The sequence below is a fragment of the Daucus carota genome, chromosome 6, assembly GCF_001625215.2.
Source record: "Daucus carota subsp. sativus chromosome 6, DH1 v3.0, whole genome shotgun sequence".
Classification (NCBI taxonomy): domain Eukaryota; kingdom Viridiplantae; phylum Streptophyta; class Magnoliopsida; order Apiales; family Apiaceae; genus Daucus; species Daucus carota.
Genome location: NC_030386.2, coordinates 9,210,923 through 9,235,338, shown reverse-complemented (window position 1 = coordinate 9,235,338; position 24,416 = coordinate 9,210,923).

Sequence of the window (24,416 nt, the reverse complement as noted above, 5' to 3'; positions counted from 1 at the left end):
AAGTGAAAGGCAATGTTAGGTTGCCTAAAGCTGGTTTAGGTGTCAACTCTGAGAGAACTAAATTCAACAAGCCCAATAATTTTGTGAATAGTAAGAACAGAAACAATAGATGCCATTCTACTGAGAATTTTAAAACTGTTAACGATAGTAGAGTAGAATCTGTTGATGTTCCTATTATTGTGACTGATACTCCTGTTGTTCCTGCTTTTGATGCATGTCATAAATTTTGTAGTGTTGATAATTGTATGACTTGTGCTTTCAATTTGATGTCTGCTTATTTTAAAAATTTGCATGCTAAAAATGAAAACACATCACCTAGACAACACACAAACAACAAGCATGCAAGATCAAAGACTGCTAGTCCTACTCATGTTAGGAAGGAGACTTATGTTCCAAAGCCTAAAACTAAGGTTTATAAGGCTGTTGTTAAGGAAGTAAGTTCAGTCAAGTCTGAACCAAGTATCAGTCCAAGAGGCTCTGTTGTATTACCTAATAGAAATCAGTTCTTTAAGACTGCCGGACCCAATCAAGTGTGGGTCCCAAAGAATGTTTAATCAAATTGTCTTTTGCAGGGTGCCAGTGGAATTGTTCGTGTTACCTGGGTGCTTGACAGTGGAGCGTCAATGCACATGACTGGCAATAAATCCCTGCTGGAAGACATAAGAGAAGGAGCTGGCCCTACAGTCAGTTTTGCTGATAATAGCAAAGGTCGTACTGTGGGATATGGCAAGTATAAAATTGGAAGGATTATCATAGAAGATATTGCAATAGTTGAAGGACTTCAACATAATCTCCTGAGTGTCAGTCAATTCTGTGACAAAGGATATTATGTTCATTTTGAAAAGGAGATATGTATCATTAAACATATCAAGGATAAGCGTCCTTCACTATGTGGCATAAGGAAAGGCAATATATTCGTAGCTGATTTGTCTTCAGGACCTGGAAACGAAGTTCACTGCTTCTACGCCAAAGCATCTGCTGAAGATAGTTGGTTATGGCATAAGAAACTCTCACACCTCAACTTCAAAACCATGAACTCTCTAGTCAAGAGAGATCTAGTGAGAGGGTTGCCTTCCCTGGAATTCTCAACTGATGATCTTTGTGAAGCTTGTCAGAAAGGAAAAGCGAAGAGAGCATCTCACAAAGGCAAAACCATCAATACCATTACAGATCCACTTCATTTGTTGCATATGGATTTGTTTGGCCCTGTGAATGTTGCATCCATTGATGGAGGAAGATATGCCTTGGTTATTGTGGATGACTTCTCAAAATTTACATGGGTTTACTTCCTGGCTTCTAAGGATGAAACTCCCCTGACAGTAATTGATCATATCAAGTTGGTTGAGTTGGAAAAAGGTGTTCCTGTAAAAGCTGTAAGATCAGACAATGGAACTGAGTTCAAAAATCAAACTCTAATCAACTTTTTCTCTGAAAAGGGAATTATAAGGCAGTATTCAGCACCAAGAACTCCTCAGCAGAATGGAGTCGTCGAAAGAAAGAATCGTACACTGATCGAAGCTGCAAGGACTATGATTGCTGAAGCAAAGCTTCCTCTGTACTTTTGGGCTGAAGCTGTGTCTACTGCCTGCTATACCCAGAATAGAACTTTGATCAACAAGGATCATATGAAAACTCCATTTCATCTGTATAACAACAAGAAACCTTATGTCAAACATCTTCATGTCTTTGGAGCCAAGTGTTATGTTCTCAAGGATGGTGAAGAGAACTTGAACAAGTTTGAGCCAAAGGCTTCTGAAGCAATTTTTGTTGGTTATACAAATAATGCTTATAGAGTTTTTATAATTGATACTCTGTCAGTGAAAGTTAGTGTCAATGTTACATTTGATGACACTAAACTTCCAAGTATACAATCTGCTGATCCATCTGAGTCTCTGAAGTTTGACAACTATCCAGACTCTGATTCAGATGATGATATTCCACCTGAGGTTGCAACAGGAGATGACAACAATGATAATGATCCAGGCAATGGTGGAGGAAATGGCAATAATGCTGGAGATTCCACTGATGCCAGTGGTGGATCATCAAGTCAACCTGGCAACAACTCAGGGGGAGCTGATGGATCAACTAGTCACACATTTCAGCTTAATGATAATACGGCTGAATCATCAAGGACACAACTTCCAAGGGAAAGGATTTGGAGCAGAGATCATCCCTTTGATCTGATTATTGGTGATCCTGATGTTGGTGTAAGGACTAGAAGTGCTACGACAAATGAATGTCTATTCTCTGGGTTTTTATCTCAACAAGAACCAAAGAAAATAGAAGAAGCACTCGCTGATCCTGATTGGGTTCTTGCCATGCAAGAAGAACTCAATCAATTTGAGAGACAAGAAGTCTGGGCCCTGGTTCCAAGACCAAAAGGAAAATCTACAATTGGAGCTAGATGGGTCTTCCGTAACAAGTTAGATGGTGATGGCATTGTTGTAAGGAACAAAGCCAGACTGGTTGCAAAAGGTTATTCACAGGAAGAAGGAATTGATTATGATGAAACCTATGCTCCAGTTGCTCGTCTTGAAGCCATCAGAATATTTCTTGCATTTGCTGCACACTCCAACTTCAAGGTATATCAAATGGATGTGAAAAGTGCATTTCTGAATGGAAAGCTAGAAGAAGAAGTATATCTGGAACAGCCCCCTGGCTTTGAAAATCCAGAGTTTGCTGATTTTGTATACTTCCTATTCAAAGCTGTCTATGGGCTCAAGCAGTCACCAAGGACATGGTATGACACTCTCTCTGAGTTTTTAATTGAAAACAATTTTACAAGAGGTGTCATAGACAAAACTCTCTTTTATAAATTGCATGATAAGGATATGATATTTGTACAAATATATGTTGATGATATTATATTTGGTTCTACTAACGATAACTTGTGCAAGAGATTTGCTAAGTTGATGCAGAGTAACTATGAGATGAGTATGATGGGTGAGCTGTCCTACTTCCTTGGTCTTCAAGTAAGCCAAAAGGATGATGGGATATTTATTTGCCAATCCAAGTATGTCAGAGATCTTCTTCGAAAGTTCAATCTAGAAGACTCTTCACCGGCAAAGACACCCATGGCCACTGCCACAAAGCTTGACCAGGATAAATCTGGTAAGAAAGTTGATATCACAAGCTATCGAGGTATGATTGGCTCTCTACTTTATCTTACTGCAAGTAGACCAGATATCATGTTTGCAACATGTTTGTGTGCTAGGTTCCAAGCTGATCCTAAGGAATCACATCTTATAGCCGTCAAAAGAATCTTTAGATATCTTAAGGGTACACCTGGTTTAGGTATTTGGTACCCTAAGAATACTGGTTTTGACTTAACCGGCTATACAGATTCTGATTATGCAGGATGCAGGATTGATAGGAAGAGTACGTCTGGAAGCTGTCAATTTCTAGGACGTCGGTTGGTTTCCTGGTATAGCAAGAAGCAGCACTCCGTGTCTACTTCTACTGCTGAAGCTGAGTATATAGCTGCTGGAAGCTGCTGTGCTCAGATCTTGTGGATCAAGAATCAACTGAATGATTATGGTGTTGTAGTAAACAAAATTCCCATATTTTGTGATAATACAAGTGCCATAGCCATTTCCAACAATCCGGTTCAACATTGAAGAACCAAGCACATTGATATCAGGTATCATTTCATACGAGAACATGTCATGAATGGTACAGTGGTGTTACATTTTGTACCCACGACTGAGCAAATTGCTGACATCTTCACGAAACCACTGGATGAATCCACTTTCTCTAAGCTGGTTTGTGAATTAGGGATGTTAAATATGACATAGTTCTCTTGTATATATTTTTCATATGCATTATATGTTTTTGTATATTTTTGTGAATTTTCTGTATAATTATATCTATTCTATTAGATTTTATATGATTTTCTGTATGTTATCTGATAATATTCTGAGTAATTATGAATGTTTGTATATTAGTCTGTAATTTTCTAAGTGCTCATACACTCCCCTGTTCTACTCCCTAAGCATTTAGATAAATATTGGTAATTATTTTGTATTTTTCAAAATTAATTAAGCATAAATATTTGATTTTAAGTTAATTCATTTTATTGAATTAAAGTTAAAGTCATAAGTATTTATATTTAATTAAAGTTGAAACTTACAAAATATTTGTGTAATTTACAGTATTGTTTTTGTTATGGATCAAAAATCGAGGGGTGAGCTTCGTGCTTTTTGACTGATCTCGCGAGTCGGAACTCAGACGGGTCCTCACGAGGTGCCTACGTATCTTCAGCGGGGTGAAGAATCAAGTCAAAAAACGTAGTTCTATTTTGGAGGGGTAGAGCCCGTTATATAGATGTCTCAGGGTTAGAGACTGATTAGAAGTAGGATCCCTGGTGTTAGAGTCCTAGTAGAAATAGGTTTTTGAGTCAGAGATAGGATAGGACTGATCTCTGATCCTTATCTTGAGCTACTGGAGGTTATCTAGGACTCTAGATAGTTATCCACGAAATTCAGAGTTCTTGTAGGACTCTCGAAGTCCTGGACTCGTCAGTCAGACTCCTAGTAGGACTAGGATTCGAGTTCTGGGCCCTAACCGGGCTGGGGGCTCGTGCCTTAAGTTTGGGCAGCCCATGTTTCTCAAACATGAATGCCCAACGGGCTTTTTATAACCTCAATCTGCTAGCCACGAATTTTGGGTGATAAACCCAGAATCCGGGCCTTATATTCTGGCCTTTAATCAGACCCGGACTCAAAATTACCCAATAATTTTTAGGGCCAATTTCAGACCCATATCATTTGCCCCCCAACTTTGGATAAGTTTCGTAGAAACTTTTCTAAAGTTTTAGAGCATTTTCAATCACTTCTCGGGCCTATTCTGAGTAAGGTCAGCCGTCTAGGCCGATTCTGGACTTTCCTTAGTCGATCCGAGGCACATCAAGTGTTCTGCGGTGCTTTTTGTGCGTTTTCCGGGCGCTTCCAGGGCGCTAGACCTCGCCCAGGTCGATTTAGGGCGCTCAGGGCGTCCAGGTCGACACTAGCGCGCAACTCGGGCGCACCTCGGGCGCTCAGGGGCGCTCGACCTCGCCCAGGTCGATTTAGGGCGGATTGGACGCCCAGGTCGATGCTGGCGCGCAGCTCGGGCGCTCATGGGCGCTCGACCTCGCCCACCGTGGGCGCACCTAAGGCGCTTATGGGCGCTCAAGGGCGTTAAGTGTTTTTTGACACCCAAGTCAGTTGTCGACCTCACCCAGGTCGATTTAAGGCATCCTTGGTGCCCAAGTCGACGCTGGTGAGGTCCTCAGGCGCACCTCGGGCGCTCTTGGCGCTCCAAGGGCGCTCATAGGGCGCTCCCTGGGCGCTTCTCGGGCGCTCTCGGGCGTTGGGGGTTTTTTAACACCCAAGTCAATTGTCGACCTCACCCAGGTCGATTTAGGGCATCCTTGGGGCCCAGGTCGACGCTGGTGAGGTCCTCAGGCGCACCTCGGGCGCTCTTGGCGCTCCAAGGGCGCTCATAGGGCGCTCCCTGGGCGCTTCTTGGGCGCTCTCGGGCGTTGGGGGTTTTTTAACACTCAAGTCAATTGTCGACCTCACCCAGGTCGATTTAGGGCATCCTTGGAGCCCAGGTTGACGCTGGTGAGGTCCTCAGGCGCACCTCGGGCGCTCTTGGCGCTCCTGGGGCGCTCATAGGGCGCTCACAGGGCGCTTCTCGGGCGCTCTCGGGCGTTAGGGGTTTTTTAACACCCAAGTTAATTGTCGACCTCACCCAGGTCGATTTAGGGCATCCTTGGCGCCCAGGTCGACGCTGGTGAGGTCCTTAGGCGCACCTCGGGCGCTCTTGGCGCTCTTGGGGCGCTCATAGGGCGCTCACAGGGCGCTTCTCGGTCTCTCTCGGGCGTTAGGTGTTTTTTGACACCCAAGTCAGTTGTCGACCTCACCCAGGTCGATTTAAGGCATCCTTGGTGCCCAGGTCGACGCTGGTGAGGTCCTCAGGCGCACCTCGGGCGCTCTTGGCGCACCTGGGGCGCTCACAGGGCGCTTCTCGGGCGCTCTCGGGCGTTAGGTGTTTTTTGACACCCAAGTCAGTTGTCGACCTCACCCAGGTCGATTTAAGGCATTCTTGGTGCCCAAGTCGAAGCTGGTGAGGTCCTCAGGCGCACCTCGGGCGCTCTTGGCGCTCCTGGGGCGCTCATAGGGCGCTTCTCGGGCGCTTCTCGGGCGCTCTCGGGCGTTAGGGGTTTTTTAACACCCAAGTTAATTGTCGACCTCACCCAGGTCGATTTAGGGCATTCTTGGCGCCCAGGTCGACGCTGGTGAGGTCCTCAGGCGCACCTCGGGCGCTCTTGGCGCTCCTGGGGCGCTCATAGGGCGGTCACAGGGCGCTTCTCGGGCGCTCTCGGGCGTTAGGGGTTTTTTAACACCCAAGTTAATTGTCGACCTCACCCAGGTCGATTTAGGGCATCCTTGGCGCCCAGGTCGACGCTGGTGAGGTCCTTAGGCGCACCTCGGGCGCTCTTGGCGCTCTTGGGGCGCTCATAGGGCGCTCACAGGGCGCTTCTCGAGCGCTCTCGGGCGTTAGGTGTTTTTTGACACCCAAGTCAGTTGTCGACCTCACCCAGGTCGATTTAAGGCATCCTTGGTGCCCAGGTCGACGCTGGTGAGGTCCTCAGGCGCACCTCGGGCGCTATTGGCGCTCATGGGGCGCTCATAGGGCGCTCACAGGGCGCTTCTCGGGCGCTCTCGGGCGTTAGGGGTTTTTTAACACCCAAGTCAGTTGTCGACCTCACCCAGGTCGATTTAAGGCATCCTTGGTGCCCAAGTCGACGCTGGTGAGGTCCTCAGGCGCACCTCGGGCGCTCTTGGCGCTCCAAGGGCGCTCATAGGGCGCTCCCTGGGCGCTTCTCGGGCGCTCTCGGGCGTTGGGGGTTTTTTAACACCCAAGTTAATTGTCGACCTCACCCAGGTCGATTTAGGGCATCCTTGGCGCCCAGGTCGACGCTGGTGAGGTCCTTAGGCGCACCTCGGGCGCTCTTGGCGCTCTTGGGGCGCTCATAGGGCGCTCACAGGGCGCTTCTCGGGCGCTCTCGGGCGTTAGGTGTTTTTTGACACCCAAGTCAGTTGTCGACCTCACCCAGGTCGATTTAAGGCATCCTTGGTGCCCAGGTCGACGCTGGTGAGGTCCTCAGGCGCACCTCGGGCGCTCTTGGCGCTCCAAGGGCGCTCATAGGGCGCTCCCTGGACGCTTCTCGGGCGCTCTCGGGCGTTACGGGTTTTTTAACACCCAAGTTAATTGTCGACCTCACCCAGGTCGATTTAGGGCATTCTTGGCGCCCAGGTCGACGCTGGTGAGGTCCTCAGGCGCACCTCGGGCGCTCTTGGCGCTCCTGGGGCGCTCATAGGGCGCTCCCAGGGCGCTTCTCGGGCGCTCCCTGGCGTTGGGGGTTTTTTAACACCTAAGTTAATTGTCGACCTCACCCAGGTCGATTTAGGGCATCCTTGGCGCCCAGGTCAACGCTGGTGAGGTCCTTAGGCGCACCTCGGGCGCTCTTGGCGCTCCTGGGGCGCTCATAGGGCGCTCACAGGGCGCTTCTCGGGCGCTCTCGGGCGTTAGGTGTTTTTTGACACCCAAGTTAATTGTCGACCTCACCCAGGTCGATTTAGGGCATCCTTGGCGCCCAGGTCGACGCTGGTGAGGTCCTTAGGCGCACCTCGGGCGTTCTTGTCGCTCCTGGGGCGCTTATAGGGCGCTCACAGGGCGCTTCTCGGGCGCTCTCGGGCGTTAGGGGTTTTTTAACACCCAAGTTAATTGTCGACCTCACCCAGGTCGATTTAGGGCATCCTTGGCGCCCAGGTCGACGCTGGTGAGGTCCTTAGGCGCACCTCGGGCGCTCTTGGCGCTCCTGGGGCGCTCATAGGGCGCTCACAGGGCGCTTCTCGGGCGCTCTCGGGCGTTAGGTGTTTTTTGACACCCAAGTTAATTGTCGACCTCACCCAGGTCGATTTAGGGCGTGTTGGGAGCCCAGGTTGACCATGGTGAGTGTTATCAGGCACTCCTCGGGCGTTCTTAACGCTCCTGGGGCGCTCATAGGGCGCTCCCAAGGCGCTCATAGGGCGCTCTCGAGCGTAATCATGTTTGATTATGATAGACCCAGTTCAGGTTGATTTAAGAGTTTAGAAGGCTTTTAAAGCTGAGACTCGCTGTGTCTAGTTAGCTTATTGTCTAATCGAGACTAGTTTTTTATTTGTTAAGTCAAACAATAATCCCTTAGGCATATCATAGGCCAATCTCTTAACTAAGACTGAGCCATGGCATGTGTTTTAGGGGCCATTTCTAGGCTTATTCTATAATGGGGTTGTATTAGGCTTTCTCAGGCTAAAGCTTGGAAGGATCAAGCTGAGGGCCACAGAAAGACCATAGAACCCCTGTTTCGAGTTGATTAATTCGTTGTAGATAAACAAATACTCAAGGAAAACATTGAAACATTAGATATGGAACAATCCTCGCGAAATTTTATTGAAACTATAGTAGAAGAGATAAATAACTGAAATCAACAAAGTTTAAAACTAAATGACAATGGTCTATCAGACCTTATTCAATGGTTATCTACTTACTAAGACAATCAAACATAATAAATCTTCAAGTTGGTGGCGTGCCAACTCCTTGGAACCTTGACTCCATCCAGGGTCTGAAAGTTGTACGAGTCGCGACTAGTGACACCACTGCTTTGGCTCCATAAGCTAACTGAAAGACTTCAAGTCTTGAGTCTCCACAGACTTTTAAGTTCTTGATTCTCAGAGTTCTAGCTAGTCCAAGGCACGCCAATAAGGCTTCACATTCAGCCTCGTTATTTGTGGCCGGGAAATCTTGCTTTGTAGAAAACTCAATGACGAACCCATCAGGGGTTTGGAGCACAAGCCCTGCACCATTTGTTTTTGAAACTTCGTCAAAAAGCTCATTAAGTTTCTCCTCTTCTTTGGGTTCCTCTACCCTACTCTCCTGCCCCCCGACTTCCTGGTTGTCAATGGTGCATTTAACTAGGAAGTCAGCCAGAGCTTGAGCTTTGATTGCCACCCGTGGCTTGTATCGAATGTCGAAATTTTCAAGCTCTACCGCCCACTTAATCAATCTTCCACTAGCCTTCGGGCTATGCATTATCATCCTAAGGGGTTGGTCAGTCAAGACTTCGATCTTATTTGTCCTCAGGACTCTGAAAGCCTCTCTCAGGCGCTCAAGGTGATCAGCTTTCTTCAAGCTCTTCACTATCATATCATTGATATAGACCTCCACGGTCTTCTCATTTAGATGCTTAAACATCTTATTAGCTAAGCGCCAATACGTGGCTCTTGCATTCTTAAGATCAAACGCCATAACCTTTTCTGGTTTACCTCGGAACAAGGAGATGGGAACCAATTCCTTAATTGATAAAACCTGCCCCCCGACTCCCCCGGGTTTCAAGGCTGCAACATAACAACTCCTGGCCATTTTCTGGTCTCCTTTTTCTTCTCCTACCCCGTTTCTTGTGGGGAACTTGATTTTCAAGTGATATGTGGATGCTATGGCTTTAAAAGCATGCATCCCTGTCCTTCCTAGGATAGCGTTGTAGGTTGATGAGGCCTTAATGAACATAAAGTTCAACATATAAGTGGCCTGTCGTGGCTCTGCTCCCATGGTTACTGGTAATTGGATCATTCCTTCAATCTTGGATTCTACTCCGTTGAAACCATAGATCGGCATGTTGGACGGTGTCAACTGTGAATCAGCATACCCCATCTTTTGATAAGTATCATAGAAGAGGATGTCTACAGAAGCTCCATTATCAACAAGAACCCTCTTAATAGATGAGTTTCCAATAACGGGAGTTATGACCAACGGGTCGTCATGGGGGAACTTCACCCCTTCTAGATCAGAATCATCAAAGGTTAACGCAATCTCGGTCTTGGCCCTCTTCGGGGGTTCTCCAATGATACACATCACTTCACGAGCATAAGCTTTTCGTGAGTTACTAGACAAGCCTGCTGCAGTCGGTCCTCCAGAGATCATATTGATCACGGGCCCTCGAGGCTCGGTTCTCCTATCATGATCATCATTGTCCCTATCGTGACTATCATTGTCACGGGGATTCCTATCTGCATCCCTAGTATACCTGGACAACTTGCCTTTCCGGATCAAAAACTCAATCTCATCCTTCAACTGCCGACAATCATCGGTCTTATGTCCTGTATCCTTATGAAACCTGCAATACAAGTCCTTGTTTCTCTTTTCGGGGTCAGTCCTAATTGGCTTCGGCCATCGAACTCCTCCCTCTTTCTCAATTTCCATCAGAATCTGACTCCTGGGGGCATTCAGCCTTGTATACTCAGTGAACCTCGGTCCTGATTGCTTCTTGGTAGGTGACTTTTCACCATCTTCCCATTTCAAATACTTGTTATCAGCATCATATTCAGTATCGTTCCCACGCTTCTTAGAGTCCGTGGTTGGTCCCTGGTTATTCTGGGATTTTCTCATGCTTTCCTCCGCCTTAATATACTTCCCGGCTCTCTCTTGGAGCTCATTCATGTTGTCAGGGGCCCTCTTGGCTAGTGAGCGGCGGAAATTATCATCCGTGGTTCCTTGTTGAAGGGCGATCATCGCTACCTTTTGGTCCAAATCCGGGACTTTGAGCGCCTCCTTGGTGAACCTATTCATATAGTCTCGAAGGGATTCGTTCCTGCCTTGGTGAAGGTTCATCAACGAGGCTGAACTCTTAGCGTGGGTCTTACTCCCAATAAACTGGCCTATGAAAGCTCGGCTCAAATCTCCGAACGAGGATATAGAGTTAGGGGGTAGTCGACTATACCAGTGCTGAGCCATCCCGCTCAAGGTTTGGGGGAAGGCTCGACACTTGATGGCCTCCGTGACTGGTTGCAACAGCAATGCATTCATGAAGGTTCGTACATGATTCGCGGGGTCACCCGTTCCATCATATGCCTTAATAGTGGGCAATTTGAACTTTCGAGAAATCCTTGCTGCCATGATTTCCTCGGTGAATGGGGGGATTGGGTTCTCTGGATCACCTGCAGCCAACAAGTGAATTCTATTCATACCTGAGTTCTGAGGGTTTTCAGTCCTTTGTCGAGGTTCGGGCGGTGGCTGCCTGGCCTGTTGTGCCGCCCTGTCTCTTTTCAATTGAGCTATCTCCTGTTCATAAGCTCGAATCCTGGCTTCGTACTCCTGGTCCGTGGGTCGACGGGACTCGGGGTTATTCGGCCCGGTGTTGTGCTGGGAGCCTCGGCTCTGGTTTCCGTCTCTCCTCCTTCGTAGAGGAATATCATAGTCCCTCTCCGAATCTTCAGAAGAGTCGTCCGTATAAACTACATACTCATCTGTTGGTCCTCTTGTGGTCGTCACAACGGTTGAGTAATGAGTCCCATGATCAGTGGCTGTGGCCACAACATTAGTCATAGGGGGCAGCGTGCCAAAAATCATAGGAATCGAGGTTTGAGCGGCGGTGGTTGTGCCACTGCTAGCAAGGGTCAACGTGACTGGTGGTGTGGTGGTGATGGGATTTGAGGTTCCAGCGGTGACCTGAGACAAGGGTGGATCCTGGGTTGCGGTGTTGTCTCCGTTTGAAGGTGCATGAATTTCTGAGCGTAATCTGGTGGACACCATGGTTGTTGTCTTCTTCCCACAGACGGCGCCAAATGTTATGGATCAAAAATCGAGGGGTGAGCTTCGTGCTTTTTGACTGATCTCGCGAGTCGGAACTCAGACGGGTCCTCACGAGGTGCCTACGTATCTTCAGCGGGGTGAAGAATCAAGTCAAAAAACGTAGTTCTATTTTGGAGGGGTAGAGCCCTTTATATAGATGTCTCAGGGTTAGAGACTGATTAGAAGTAGGATCCCTGGTGTTAGAGTCCTAGTAGAAATAGGTTTTTGAGTCATAGATAGGATAGGACTGATCTCTGATCCTTATCTTGAGCTACTAGAGGTTATCTAGGACTCTAGATAGTTATCCACGAAATTCAGAGTTCTTGTAGGACTCTCGAAGTCCTGGACTCGTCAGTCAGACTCCTAGTAGGACTAGGATTCGAGTTCTGGGCCCTAACCGGGCTGGGGGCTCGTGCCTTAAGTTTGGGCAGCCCATGTTTCTCAAACATGAATGCCCAACGGGCTTTTTATAACCTCAATCTGCTAGCCACGAATTTTGGGTGATAAACCCAGAATCCGGGCCTTATATTCTGGCCTTTAATCAGACCCGGACTCAAAATTACCCAATAATTTTTAGGGCCAATTTCAGACCCATATCAGTTTTTATTATAGATTTTTGATGTTAATTGCAATATGTTCTATCTTTTTAATTAATCAAAAATCATATTACTTTTATTATTATTATTTCTGTTTCAGCAAGACAATACTTTTGTCTTCCTGATTGTGGTGCTTTGACTGTTCGGTAAGACAATTTATATTGTCTTACGCGAGTCAATCATAAGACAACTTATTTTGTCTTACACACTTCGTGTCTTTCCTCTCTTGGATGCTCGGTAAGACAATTTAAATTGTCTTACCCGAGTAACGCTATTTCGATGTTTGCTGGTTGTTCATCTCAGTCTCGGCAAGACAATTTTTATAAATTGTCTTACTGAGATATCGAGATATCTGTTAGACAAAACCCGTTTGTCTTTCTAGTATATATATTCATACTTCCTTTAAGACAAAACCTATTGTCTTAGCATACTTCTTCTTCCCCATTTCACATATATATATACACCTCCGATTTCGGTTTTCAAGTTTACTCCTAAAACTTGCTGTGGTTCTCGTTTTCAAGCTTAAGGCTTGCTTTGTCACTCTAAATCGCTGATTTTAGGCCAAACCCCTGCCGGATTTTCGTCGGATTTTCGAATTTTTCGACTGAGTTTGCTCGGAGTTTCTCGCAATCGACTGCTGTGGTTGTGTGTGGATCGTTTACTCTGTGTTGTCTCGGTTACCTTCGATTTGCATTGACCCGATTTGGGATTAGGGTTTTTGGAGTAATTTAGGGGCTTGTTTGGCTTGTGTTAATTTGAATTTGAGGTGTTTAATCTTAAGGCTGCGTTTGGCTAATCTGAATTATCTGGGACTTTAGGCCGTGTTTGGAATTCTAGCTTGTGGAGTTTAATTGTTTAGTGCCATTTAAGTTAATTAACTTTTAATTCGATAATATTTTAATATTTCGAATTATTAATTAATTAATCAAGTTTAATTATTAGTTGAAATTTGCGAGACATTTGAGAATTCACATTTAATTTGAAAAAAAAAATTCTCGCTTAATTCAATTTTTAATTATTAAAAATGGCCGGAGAATTTGTGGTTGCTGAGACTAACTACTGTGCCAGCCTTAACCCCGATGACTGTTCTGATAGATTCCGGACTTGGGTTAGATTTCTTTCAAGACAGAGTTTAGTCAGTACGGCAATGACTGCAGATATTCCGATTAAGCTGCAACCTCTTTTTGACTTCTACTCAAATGCTGTCAATTCTACAACTCTGGAGAATTACAAGATCATAGGGGATCTGCCTAATAGAAAACGTATTGTAATCACTGTCGATGATGTGAACCGGATCTTAGGACTTCCAAGAGATAATTTTGAGCCAGATCCCTCAGAGGATGAATTGAGACAGTTCTTTCAGGATATTCACTATCAGGGTCAGATTTTTCTCCCGAAGATGTCAAAGGGAAATCTGAAAGCTGAATGGGATGTGTTCTTTGACACCCTTGCCAAGGTGTTTGCTCCCACTAATCGAAAGAACTTTGGGAATATATCTTCAATGCTACAAATCTTTGGATTCAGCATAGCTTATAACCGTCGAATCAATTTTGGGAAGATATTGCTGAGGGAGATTATCAGGAAGATGGGGTCTGTTGCACAGAGATCAATTCAAAAGAATGACAAAGTTGAATGCTTCTACCCCAGATTCCTGATGTTGTTCATGAATGATAAGATGAATGCTGATGATAGGCACATGTACGTCGATTCTCCTGTTGTTCCTATTCAGAGGACTTGTGCCAAGATTCAAACTAGGCTGGTCAACAAGAAAAAGCATGACAATATACCACTTGTGGTGACTCCATTCATGCTCGAGCAATTCAGTGTTCCTTTTCAGCCTGTACAAGTTCCAGAACCACTACAACAACAACAATATCAACCACAACCACAACAACAAGCTCAACCACAAGAACAACCGCAACAACAATCACCTCCTCAAAACTATCAACCACTTCAACTACTCCAAGACTACCAATCATCCAGCCAATCCTCACATTACTCTCCCCACAACCCTCCTTACAATTCACCACAACAATCACCTCACCAATCAGATTACAATTCTCCTCACCAATCTCAACATCAATCCCCTCCACAATACAACTTCTTCCCAGACCAACAAGCCTCCATTCTTCCCTCTCAATCTGAACCAATACCTTCACCTACACATACACATACCATTCCTCCACCACAATCCACTTCTCAGCCTCTGCCTGCTGATTCTGCTATCAATCCAGAGCTACAGGACTTCAGGACAGATTTACAGGTAGCTCAGGTACTTTCTAATCTCACTGATACCTTTAATATTGATATTGCAGATTTTGATTGTGATATTGGATTTGATTTCCAGACTCCCAGCATTGAACCTGAAAACACCCAGGTTCATATCCAAGCTGATGTTTCCGCTTCAACTACTGATTCTTCTTCAAACACTTCAAACAACACTACTTCAACCCCTGTTGTTAGAAAGGTAGCCCGGAAACGGAGTGGGAGTGCACTTTTACGAGATCCCGCAGCTCTGTCTCATAAGAAGCAAAGGGTGGCAGAACCAGAGACAACTGCAGCTGCATCCATTTCCTCCCAAAAGGATTTGGACTCTGAAACGGTAAATATACAGTCTCTAGATTCATTCTCTCCACAGAATGCATTTATTGAAATTGGCCGTCCGACCGCGGTATCCTGTAAAGAGTCAAGCACACAACTAGCACTCACGCTAGTAAACACTGAACCTGTGTCTTTTGATTCTTCACTTAGAGAGAGCACAGAATTTCAAAACATGTTATATGAAAATCTTTCTGATCACTCTTTCTTTTTGGATCAGGATCTACTTGGCAACCTGCAAGTACATCCGCCTTCACAGGCATTCGGAGGACAATTTGTTCCTTCACAACCTACAGTTCCATCTCAGGGAACTATGGTTGTATATACAGGTACTGGTGACGGTGTGACAAACACGAGTGAAATCAGGCAAACACCGAGCGAAACACATGCACGAGAGGATAGTGAGAAATCTTTGAGTGTTCGTGAGGTGAGTGCACACACCAACACAGATCTGTTACAGGAACAAATGGCTGCTCTCAGGGCTGAGATAGAAAGGTTGAATGCTGAGAATGCAAGATTCAGAAGTGGAGAGTTGGTGACTCTACAAGAAAAGGTTGTTGATCCTTCATTTTCTTCCCTCAAACAGGAATTAGATGCTCATGTCAAGGGTATTCACTCTCGGATGGACAAATTTGATACAACTCAGGAGCTCTGTCTGACGAAGCTAGACAACTTGGAGCAAACTTTGGCTCAAGTTGTTCAACACTTAAAGATCAATCCGTCAACATCTCAGTCTACTCCAGAGGATCCCTCAACTAAGGGGGAGAAGGATAAGGATGACAAAGATAAGGATAACAGCAATGCTGGTGCTGGTGACAGGGGTGATAAGGGTGGTGATACTGATAGGAGTGATAAGGGTGGAGAAGGAGCAACTGAAAAGGATTCCTCTACAAGAAAAGGTTGTTGATCCTTCATTTTCTTCCCTCAAACAGGAATTAGATGCTCATGTCAAGGGTATTCACTCTCGGATGGACAAATTTGATACAACTCAGGAGCTCTGTCTGACGAAGCTAGACAACTTGGAGCAAACTTTGGCTCAAGTTGTTCAACACTTAAAGATCAATCCGTCAACATCTCAGTCTACTCCAGAGGATCCCTCAACTAAGGGGGAGAAGGATAAGGATGACAAAGATAAGGATAACAGCAATGCTGGTGCTGGTGACAGGGGTGATAAGGGTGGTGATACTGATAGGAGTGATAAGGGTGGAGAAGGAGCAACTGAAAAGGATTCTTCTGCAGCTAGCAAATCTAAAGGCAAAATGCCTGAAACTGAGAACATCTTCACTAATCAGGATTATGACAACATTCCTGAAGATGTTGATGATGATGATGCATTTGACTCTGCTTATTTTGAAGCTGAGGAAGAAGGTCGTTTCGAGGAAGGCTTTCTTTTCAATGAAGATCAGTCTGTAGATCCTGAGCACATGGAAAAGGTCAAGATGTTCAAAGCTCAACATGAAGCTAGCAAAGCAAAGCTTCAGGAACTGCAGAAACTGGTAGATGGAAAAGAAGACAACTGATGAGTTGGTCAAGCTGGAGAAACAGAAACTGTGGGATGCTAAGTGCAAGGAAAAGAGAGAGGATATCTCCAGGAAAGTTGGTGAAAGCTGGGATATTGCAAGACAAATCCTCTCTGGACCTCAAAGGGAACCTTTCAATGATGGTAAATTCAAATCCTTCATTTATGACCTGAGAGAGGCTAACCCTAATGAAGATATATTTATGCGTGCTCTTGCTCTCGAGTTAGAATATATAACTATTGGTGTCAAGAATCTTCTCAATGAATGGGAGATCATTATTTCTACTCAGAGAAACGGAACATTCAGGGTTTCAATTGATTTATTCAAGTTTCTATCTCTAACTGAAATCTGGGTGATTCGTAACAAGATCAGACGCAGCTCGAATCTGAATGAACTCCTACGTGACAGACTTATGGATTGTGCTATTCATAACAGTCCACAAGTTGTCAGAAAGCCTTACTGTATCAAGTTCATTCACGAGAGAAAATTTGGAACCTTCTACCTAGACCACCAACATCTTCTTAAGTATGATGTGAGTCAGTTGGTTCTAGTATCTACAATTCTACGTACCAAGGGCTTCGCTACTAAGGCCAAAGCTGATGCTGATACTGAGATTGTGAACTACTGCACAAGGAGAAATATTCAACAATACTTCAGGAAGATGAAGTATATCAACCAATCTCAGCCAGCAGATTTCATCGAAGACCCTGTGGATATAGAGGTTCAATATTATCTTTCATTGGCTCGTGAAAGAAAGAAGCGTGGAGAATCCACTGCAGCTGAAGAGCCTACTCAGAATGAGCCTTCTACTCCAATTATTCACTGTTCAGATGCTGAAGAAGGAGAAGTCACTCGTTCTGAGTGAATAGATTGATTAGGATATTTTGTTAGATATGTTCAAGGAACATCCTTTTGTAATCTATTATGAATATGGTTTAATGTTCAATGCAAGCCATAAACTTTTGCTATTTACATTCCTTTGTTTAAATCTTTGTCTTATCTGTTAGTTGAGTTATCCTCTAGGAAATTTGCATGTTATGTTAACAAACAAATAGGGGGAGATTGAAAGGCATATGTTCAGCCTATTTGTATTTAAAGAGGTACAACTCAACTCAGATAAGAAAGCTCAGTAAATAGCAAGTCAACGGAATCCGTACGAAGAACGTCAAATGATTTATGGGAATTATATGTCAGATAAATTCCAGGATGCTGCTGCACACCACTGAAAGAAGTTCATTAATATGTTCAAGCCTCAGTGCACAAATAATCTTTTGTGGCACGTCCAGGAGTTCAGAAGATATAAAGTTTCTATACTTTATTATATCAGAAGATTCCATTTAATGAAGAAGTACTTACAAGACGAAGACTCGACGAACAAATCAAATTCTTAAATGTTTATTTGACAAAGAATATTTGATTTAACTAGATACAGATGAACCAGACAGTACATCTGTGTATCAGTTATTCAAATTGAATATTTGAAGTCAAGCAGAGTTGGTGGTTCGTTCGTTCGACTAATCAAGACGGAGTTATTAATGTTTAAAGAAGACGGGAAGCTATTCTACTGAAGAAGGGGTGATTTAATATTTAATAGATTATTATTTCACTTCACAAATAATTATATTAATTATGTAATTTATTTATTAAATTAATTCACTCATGAATTAATTTAATTTATGAAGTTATATGATTAATTTAATTAAGTGGATAATTTTCTATTTAATATATATCTTAATTTACATCCTTAAATCATCAAAACAAACTCAGTAAGACAATCCAAGATTGTCTTACCGAATCTGTTTCTAGGATGAATGGAGCAAACGCCAAGACAATCTGTCTTTGTCTTACCGAAGAATTCTAGAAGTCTGCCAGACAAATTGTCTGACCGTGTGTTCTCTGCCAAGACAAAGTGGATTGTCCTACCGAAGTTTTGTGATTGCCTGGAAGACAATCTGTGATTGTCTGACCGAGGGAATGCCTGCAAGACAATTCCTGAGTCTTTCAAGACAATCTTTGATTGTCTGACCGAAGGTGCACTGCCAAGACAATTGGATTGTCTGGCCGAGAGAACAACACTGCCAAGACAATATAATTGTCTGACCGAACTCTAAATTGTCTTGCTAGCCTTAAAATTGTCTTTCTGCTGTGTCTTGTGCTTGCAAGGCAATCTGAGATTGTCTTGCCCTTGCTACTTTGTCTTTCCTACTTACAATTGTCTTGTCTTTCAATTGTCTTACAAGTACAAATGCTTTGCCTATAAATATGGCATTGCATCCTTCATTTTTTAGTGTTCATTCACTTTGTATTCAAAGCATTTGTAAAGCTTTCAAGTTGTTTGTAACTTGCTTGATCGTTATATCCACAGTTTTCTGTGCTTTGATAACCCGGTTGTTTTAATCACTAAATCTAGAATATACCCTGTCGAATTTATTCTACGAACTTTAGTGGACATTAAAACTGAACCATTTTAATTATATAACGACTTCAAACATTGTTATATTAATTAATTAAAATCTGATTAACAAATCATATTCAATCAGATTCACTTCCGCGACGATTTGGTACTGATTGTATTCAACCCCCCCCCTTCTACAATCATATCTGGACCTAACACTCAGAAAGTTCTTTCGGAACAGTTTGATGAGGTATTAGCACACCATCCTCTTCGTGTGCTATGATGAGTTTCATCGGAGTAGAAACACCCTTGTTCAAAATCTCGATGTATTTTCTGTTCGCAGTGCGGAGGAATAGTAACATGTGCCTCTTCCATAGGCCAAAGTGTTCTTTGCTGAACGGTGGGATTTTAATGCTACTAATATTTTGTGTACTCAGTTTTAAGGATTTAAAGTGAATAGTGTTTGGATGAGATTTGAATTACTGAAAGAAAAATATTTTAAATCAGAATTAATTTTTGGTATAAAATTAATTCGAATAAAAAAATATTTGAAACGTTATAGAGTGTGTATAGGATCTAATACGGTGTATTCGTATTAACCGCTCTTGATGCCAATTGTTAGGTCCATATACGATTGTAGAAAGGGGGGGGGGGGTTGAATACAATCGATACCAAATAATCGCGGAAGTGAATCTGATTGGAATATGACTTGTTAATCAGATTATAATTAATTAATATAACAATGTTTTAAGTCGTTATATAATTAATAAGGTTCAGTTTTAATGTCCACTAATGTTCGTAGAATAAATTCGACAGGGTATATACTAGATTAGTGATTAAAACAACTGGGTTATCAAAGCACTAAAAACTGTGGATATAACAAGCAAGCTACGAACAACTTGAAAGCTTTACAAAGTGCTTTGATTTACAAAGTGATGAACACTTGAAATGAAGAATGGAAAGCCATATAAATAGGCAACCATATAAGCTTGTAAGACAAACAAAAGACAAGACAAATACAAGTAGAAAAGACAATATAAGGAAGGGCAAGACAAACTAACACAAGGTAGGACAATTATATTGCCTACAAAGCTTTGTTTAAACGGCAGTAAGACAATTAAGTGAAGGGCAAGAAAAAACTAAAGGGGGCAATGCAATTAAGGACAAGGTAGGACAATCTCAAGAGATTGTCTACCAAGTCTTTCACCATTAGGTAGAAAGACAAAGGAAATTGTCTTGTCCACTTAAAAGATTTCGGTAGGACAATTTACACCAATTGTCTTGCTTGTGTTCACTTAAATTTGGCAGGACAATCTTGTCCAAATGTCTTGCAAGTCTTTCTTTCCTTCGGTAGGACAATTCATAGGAATTGTCTTACAGATCCTTCAACCATTCGGCAGGACAATTCCTTTAAATTGTCTTGCACTTCTTCTTGTTTCCATAAGGCAGGTTCGATAGGACAATCTAGGATTGTCTTACTGAGCTTGTTTTGATGATTTAAATGTAATTTTGTAGATTATATTAAATAGAAAATTATCCACTTAATTAAGTTAATCATATAAATTCATAAATTAAATTAATTCGAGAGTGAATTAATTTAATAAATAAATTACATAATTAATATAATTATTTGAGAAGTGAAATAATAGTCTATTAAATATTTAATCACCCAATCTTCAGTAGAACTGCTTCCTGTCTTCTTTAAACTTTATTAATTTCGTCTTGATTTGTCGATCGACCGAACTACCACTTCTGCTTGACTTCGAATATTTAAATTGAGTAACTGATACACAGATGTATTGTCTGGTTCATCTGTATCTAGTTAAATCAAATATTCTTCGTCAAATAAACAATATAAATTTGGCTTGTTCGTGGAGTCTTCGTCTTGTAAGTTCTTCTTCATTAAATGAAATCTTTTGAATAAATAAAGTATAGATACTTTATACATCCTGAACTCCTGGACGTGCCACAAAAGATTATTTGTGCACTGAGGCTTGAACATATTAATGAACTTCTTTCAGTGGTATGCAGCAGCATCCTGGAATTCTTCTGACATATAATTCTCATAAATCATTTGACGTTCTTCGTACGGATTCCGGTGACTTGCTATTTACTGAGCTTTCTTATCCGAGTTTGAGTTGTACCTCTTAAATACAAATAGGCTGAACATATGTCTTTCACAAATATTATAAATAGTCATGACGTACATCATCAGTCCAAATTTCAAAAGTTTGGTCCTCTCAACATGTTAGTTTTAGTGTTAATAAATAAATTGCATACATGAACATTTTGTCCGCTCATTATGCTCAGACCAGTTTGTCCACTCCCAAAATTATCTGCCTTCTCTAATGCCACAATGTTCTGCTGTTTATATCATTTTGGTATAAAATCACTTTACCGGGTGATCTAGGTAGTTGTAATTTAGAAACAAAACAGATCCAACAAAAGGCTTTTGATTGTTACAATTGAGATTATTCCCAGAATCAACTATAAGTCCACCGTTTATAATATTGGTGATCACACGAAATCCGGGGACACAATTTGCTGCATTATCTGCAGCAGGAGGCCATCTTCCAGTGATCACATTGTGACCAGATGGCTTGTTACCTTGTGGAGTCATCCAAAATCATATAGCTGTCTCGAATGATATGGTTGCATCTGTAGCTGCTAGATCTGCCAGGTCTACTCCGATTGCTTTTCCAGCTTGGCCATAGTTGTACCTATTGATTAATTAGTCAAAACAAAAATTTATTATTTTCAGTTTACCCGTAGACTAACTTATATAGGATGAATCAGTGATTGATGGACTTACTGCGCGATTTGGATAGGCCCTCTGCCGTAATATTGTTTGCTGGGAGCACAAGGCCGGTCCGTGGGAAGTGCAGGATTGTTTCTCTCTGCGATAAAGCCATATCCCTATGCATGTGGATCATCTGGTGCACTTGGCCATCCACCTGAAACACAATTTGACCATCTTTCATAAATCATAGCTCAAATCAAATATTATTGTAACTAAATAGTATATACATTAATACACATATGTTCATCCTCAGAGGCTTCAGAAGACAATAGAAATAGTTCATAATAACAAATGTTGTATATATCCAGGAAAAGAAAAAACCTAGGAATAGTGAACATGTCATCCAATTTAATTAGTGACAATACTAAAGACCATAACAACACTAAGTGAAGTAATGAACACATATTTACAAAACAATCAGCAACCCTGAAAAAAGAAACTGAAACCTTAGAAACCGAGACTGCTGAAACCAATAATAAGCCATGCAATTGCAAAAGGGGAAAAAATAGAATGAAACAACAATACATAAGCATGATAGAAGGGAGAAAAATCTTTATATTATATCTATATAAAGGAGGTTCTGGTAAGGTGAGGTGGCATGTCTCATAGCCCTTCAAATCAAATTCTCTCATTTTTAATTTTTCAATGTTTTTTTAATTCAAAAATTCAAAAATGCAATTGACTAATGAAAGTTCAGGTATCCATTGATTGCATTTGTGCCTTTTGATTGTTCCTAAGTTCGGTTTTTCTGCATACCAATTCTGAATTATTTAAATGGGCTCATTTTTATTGTTTGTGCATCAATATCCCGCTTCAGTGTGTGTGAATTTGAATGATTTATCAGCAAAGGAATCAGCTGGTCAATCCTCTCCTCATTAAAAAGAAGAAGAGGTTAGACTTGCAAACCTCGAAGAGCTTCATTTTGTTGGTGTTGAAATGGGCGTGCAGTGGCTTCTTCTCTGCCATGGATTAGTCACTCTTTTGATTGTTGTCTCTTTCCTCTATGGCCGATGGCCTATTTTCGATTGTGCTTTCATTCAACGCATGCACATCTTCCCTACTTTCGGCGCTTACGTGTATTTCCAATACACCTCTCTCCCCTCTGTCTCTAGGTCTCTCTCTCCTCTAAATTTAATACTACCGTGTTTTTGTTGCAGGCGTTTGTTACTTGTATACTGGGTACATGCCATTCTTTTCATCGAGTACTGTTGCTGTGATCAACCTAATCCTATCTTACAGGTGTCTCTCTCGATTTGTGATTTTATAATACCATATCTCAGTTTTTGCTTAACGAGTCGAGTTTGATCGTTAAGCTTATCGAACAATTTTTGTTGTTCGAACTCGAGTTCGTTAAGAACCGAGGCGAGTTCGAGTTGTTCGCGAACAAGTCGAGTCGAGTTTAACGAGTCGAGTCGAGCTTGAGTCGATTATGAGTTGAGCTTGAGTCGAACACCAGTAAAACTCGACTCGATTTTCTTAACGAACAAATTTTTTTGTTCGAACTCGAGCTCGATAGCGAATCGAACCGAGTCGAGTTTTAAACGAGTCGAGTCGAGCTTGTTCGCGAACAGCTCGACTCATTCACAGCTCTAAGTTTATATACCGTTATGTTAGGTTAACCCTAATAGAACGTTATATCGTGTAGCGTTTTGCTGGGGTAAATCATTAAAACGTTCGATTATCAGGCATTACTAACTGGTATTGGGCCATGTTTTCCAACTATATTATTTTGGGTATTACTCTCAAAATTTGTGAGATCTGAGGCTATTTTTTTTAGAAATAAAACTTAAAAAGTAGAAGAATTATTATAAAAAGAGCTGTGTAATTTAGGTTTCAGAAAAGAAAGAGCTGTGTATTATATCCTAGCCAAAAGGAACAAAAAACTGGTAATTTTTAAATAAGTAAACAATGCAGAAGAAAACAAAAGAAAAGAAAGAAAAAGAAAAAGAAGATGCCAAATACACTAGACCGAACCACATAAAGCGGGTCAAAAGGGGTCTCTATCAGGAGTCGTTTTTTCCTTAAAATAATAGAGGTCATTTGTTGGAAAATCTTTGTCTCAGAAGAAAAAGAATAATTACTAGTCTAGGGTTATCACGGTCCGGTTTAAACCGTAAAATCCGCATAAACCAATCCGATGTTAATCCGATCCAAACCGAAACTGAAATGAGGTTTACGGTTTCGGTTCGACTAATTTAAAAAACTGTGGTTTGTGGGTTGGTTTCGGTTTTATATTAAACCAACCCGTTATAAAACCGAACCACATATTTATATATATACAATATAAATATTTAATATTATATATATATATATAATATTAATTTTATATAAATATATTAATTTTTTAATTTATACTTGTTGGTTTGTTGTTTAGTTACTTATCTTGTCAATACCAACTACAACTCTACAAGTCATATCAATTCAGTGATCCACGACTTCGATTTCGATTCAAGTTTATGCATTTTATTAGACTAAAGTTTGTATTTTAATTTAACTATATAAAATTGTGCAAATGGAGAGAAAATGATACTTTATTTTCTAGTATAATTCATGAATCCTCATCTGATTATAAGTCTTAGTCATAAACCGATCAATCCGCTTAACCGAACCATCAAAAACCGCACCGCTTGGTCCGGGTTAATTGGTTTGCGGGTCACGGGTTGGTTTGAGATTTTAAAAAACCGCTAATGTACGGTTTGGTTCCGGTTCTACCTCCAATCCGAACCAAACCGAACCGTGATCACCCCTAATTACTACCATTAAGATTACCACACTGAAAGTGAAAGGAGCGCATAAAGATAAAAAAATAATAATATACAGGTAAAATATACTCCCTGTATTTTATTTTATAA